Source organism: Gracilinanus agilis, chromosome 4 (genome assembly GCF_016433145.1).
Source record: "Gracilinanus agilis isolate LMUSP501 chromosome 4, AgileGrace, whole genome shotgun sequence".
NCBI classification, from domain to species: domain Eukaryota; kingdom Metazoa; phylum Chordata; class Mammalia; order Didelphimorphia; family Didelphidae; genus Gracilinanus; species Gracilinanus agilis.
The window spans coordinates 518,915,957-518,920,206 of NC_058133.1; the positions used below are offsets into that span (position 1 = coordinate 518,915,957).

The 4,250-nt window shown below is 37.3% G+C and overlaps 1 pseudogene; it reads left to right on the forward strand.

Annotated features, from left to right (window-relative positions):
• Nucleotides 1–363: 363 nt before the first annotated feature.
• Nucleotides 364–1,245, forward strand: LOC123244693 (annotated as a pseudogene).
• Nucleotides 1,246–4,250: the final 3,005 nt, after the last annotated feature.

Here is a 4,250-nt window from a genome sequence, read left to right on the forward strand (position 1 = left end):
AGCAATTCCACTGGGTTATACATATGTTATCACTTAATATCTATTTCCATATTATTCATTTTTGTAATAGAGTCATCTTTTAAACCAAAACCCCAAATCATATATCCATATAAACAAGTGATGAATCATATCCTTTGTAAGAATGGAATTTCATTTATTCTACCACTGGCAAATTAGCTACTCTTTCACTGAAACTACTGAATGACTAACCTCTGTTGTCAAACAATGCCTTTAAGAAGTTACCAGCCAGGGCCAAGGCCTGTGCCGGTGCCAAGATCAAGCTTGCTGCTCCTGGGCTCTGGGGCCAACTCCTGGGCCAGGCATTCGTGGCCATTACTGCCACTAAGGCTGTAGCACAGAAGAATGGGGCAGCCTGCACTACCACCAATACCACCTCTACTAGATGTAGCTAGGCACTACATCTCCCTCTTTCATGGCATTCCTCTGAAGCCTGAATCTAAGGAGGAAAATTGCATTCCTACAAAGAAAGCTTGGACCAGTGAACATTGAGGAAGTATTTAATATGGTCGAATACCTTGTTGGACAAATGCTAAAATGGAGATTGATACCAAGGAGCCATTGAATCTCATTAAACAAGATACAAAGAAAGACAAGCTACAGTATGTGGCAAATATCTCCCCTCACAAGGGTTATATATCGAATTATGAGGCCCTTTCTCAGACTCGGGAAGACCCTCATCATGTAGACTCCTGCACCAACTGCCATGGCAATAACATTTGTGAAATAGGCTCCAAGGTTCATGGTCCTGACAATATTATCCAGGTGAAGATTCTTGGAATTTTGGCCCTTATTGATGGGGATGAGACAGATTGAAAGTTAATTGCTATTAGCATGGATGACCCAGAAGCTTCCAATATCTATAATATTCATGATGTGGGGAAGAATAAACAAAATTACCTCGAGGCATTAGTGAACTGGTTCCAATTTTATGATGTGCTGAATGGGAAGTCAGAAAATACATTTGCTTTTAATGGAGAGTTTAAAAACAAGGATTTTGCACATGAAGTTATCGAATCTACCCACAAATGTTGGAAAGCTTTGCTTCATAAGGAAGTTAATCAAGGAGGTATAAAATGTGTCAAAGTGGAAATAAGTGATAGCCCTTTCTGTTGCAGTGAAGAGGAAGCCAGATCCCTAGTCCAGAAGGCATCACCTTCTGGGGATGAAGATTTCGATTCCAAAGAAGATGAAGATATCAACAAGTGGCATTTTTTAAAGAAGTGATGGAAGCAGATAGGGCCTTAGACAAGTTCTCACAGTTACTGCCTCCGTCATGAAGCTGGATTTCTTTAAAATGTCTCATGATAAACCATATGTAAATAAACACTGGGTTTCCAAATTCATCTCTCCTGAGTATTTCCTCAAAATACAGACTTTTCGTTGTCATTTTAAGTTCTTAGGGAAAGCTTGGCAGCAACTTATTTTGAACACCAACTGTTTACCATTCCTGTTCATAAAAGGAAACCCACAGATGTCTGAGCTCACTTTCTCTGAATGAATGTAGAATCCTAAATGTCAGCTAGGTGCTTGTAAAGATCATGGTTCTCTTTTTTCAGACTAGATTAAAATGGCAGTCCCACAACAAGGGGAACCTCTTTTAGCCCCCATCTCTGTCTCATACCAAATCAGATAGCATCTGAGAACTTTGTAGGTGTCTCAAGGTGTCTACTGATACCTCACACTTATGCCACACAGAATACATACTAATCATCTCAAAAAATCCTTCAAACAATCTTTAAGAGATATTCTAATATATATGCTGCCAAAGCAGGCAGTAAAAAATAGTCTATGAGATGGACATTAACCCCATTTTAAAGGTGATGGAACTGGCCCCAGTTGAGTGATTTGCCGAAGGTCACACAGCTAGAGAATAAGTACATCAAGATTCAAGTTCCAGGTTTTCAGACTCTTGGCTCATTTCCTTTCTTTTTCAATGGCATCTTCAGTTCAACAAACAAATGTTAAATATCAATTGTGTGTTAAAAAATATTGTTGTTCAGTAGTGTCTGCTTCTTCCTTGACCTCATGGATAACTGCTGTCCAGGAGTTTTCTTGGCAAGGATACTAGAGTGATTCTCTATTTCCTTCTCCAACAGATTTTGTTCTCAGGTAATTAGAGGCTATGTGATTTGCCCATGATCTAGGAGATGTCTAAGGTTTGATTTGAACTCAGGTCTTGTCACATTATTTAAAATAGTGAAAAAAATGAGAAGACATAAAATTTGTACAAGAAGATTTAACTCCTGTGAATTGATCCAACCATTCTTCGAAGGCAATTTGGAATTATGCCCAAAGAATTCATGTCCTTTGGTCCAGCAATACCACTACTAGGTTTGTACCCCCAAAGTAATAATAAAAAAGGGTTGTACAAAAATATTCATAGCCACACTCTTTGTGTTGGCAAAAAATTGGAAAATAAGAGGGTGTCCCTCAACCAGGGAATGGCTGAACAAATTGTGGTATATGATGGTGATGGAATACTATGATGCTATAAGGAATGATGAATCGTTGGATTTCTATAAGACCTCCATGAACCAATATTGAGTGAAATAAGTAGAGCCAAGAAAACACTGTATACAGAGACTGAAACATTGTGGGATGCTCATATGTAATCGACTTTGCTGCCAATAGCAATGTCATGATCCAGGAAAATCACGAGAGACTTTTGAAAAAGAATGCTGTCCACATCGAGAGAAAGAACGGTTGGAGTAGAAACACAGAAGAAAAACATATAAATGATCACTTGTTTATATAGGAATATGATTGGGGGTTTTGGTTTCAAAAGATTATTACAAAAATGAATAATATAGAATAACACATGTGTAACCCAGTGGAATTGCTTGTCAGCTCTAAAAGGGAGGAAGGAAGAGGGAATGGAGAGAAAATGAATCACATAACCATGGAAAAGTACTTAAAAATAAAAGAAGCTTCCAGACAAAATAGCAAGAAAACAATCATAGCATTGCTGTGAGTTGCCCCTGAAGGACTATTTTTTAAAAAGGTCGTGGTCAATGAGGGTTTCATAACAGCCTCTACTCTGCATGTCTACTGATCAGGGTTTGCAAAGGCTGTGTTCTCTCTGCTGCAAGAATGTAAACCCAAACAACATCTCAATGATGTGTTTATAAACTTGATGAGATGTAATTCCAAGGTAACCCATGAATGAGACAACTATTCCCTTATAATAACAGCCAAGGAGAGTCTGTGCTTGCCTTGCTTGCTTGCTGAGCATGAATGACCAACTTTCCTGGAAGCTTGGAAATAATTTAATGTCAAGTTGAGAAACTAAAAGAATATATTACATGCACTTAGAGTTTGATGTCATCATAAATGTACCTGAAAAGCATCATATTCCTGGTTAGGGTCATTTGGAATCACTGCAGGGGGGAAAAAAGATTATGTTTGAAATACTTGTTGTCCAAGAGGAAAAACAGTTATAAGAAAATTTGGCCATTATTTACTGTTTAAGGTGACAGTAACTAATATTTAGCTCAAAACCCCTCAAATCTCCCAAGGGGTTATGAACTACTAAATAGGAAGGGTTCAAAAGGACAAATAATGGAACCTGCAGCCCATTTCCTTTCAAAAGGATGATGGACTGAAGTTACTGTATGAGACATTTTGAAACATGGGAAATTCCATGTCTTTGTTTCAATTGTATTTAGTAGAAGGACTTGATGTTAGTGAAAAGAGGCATTTAAAGAAAAGTAATAGCTATTCTGAAGAAGTAGGGAACAGAACAAAATCTTTTATGCCTTGGGTAAATGCAAAAAAGAGGATGGGTTTTCTTCCTCTGATCTCAGATACTGCAAAAAAAAATTGAAAGCAATCATGAACAACATTACATAATGCTTACAGATAAGCTAGATAATGAAATAATAGGGATATTTAATGTACATATACCCAGTGGTATCATATCTATGAAGATAAGATTGAACATGTTAGACAATGAAAATGAAAGTAAAAAGAAACATTGAAAATGAATTGTCTAGTACTATGGACAGAACATGCACAGTGACAAGATTTGGTGTTAGCTGCCAAGATTTGGGTCAAGTCATTCATCATTCTGAGGTCATGGTATGAGATAGGAATGTAATAATGTTTAGGCTGGCCAAAATCAGAGGTTTGTTATGAAGACACAATGGAATCATATAGGAGGCTTCTTTTCATTGAATTGTTCTTTAGCTTTGAGGTAATAACATTTCCAAAGGATGGATTTTGTTAATTTA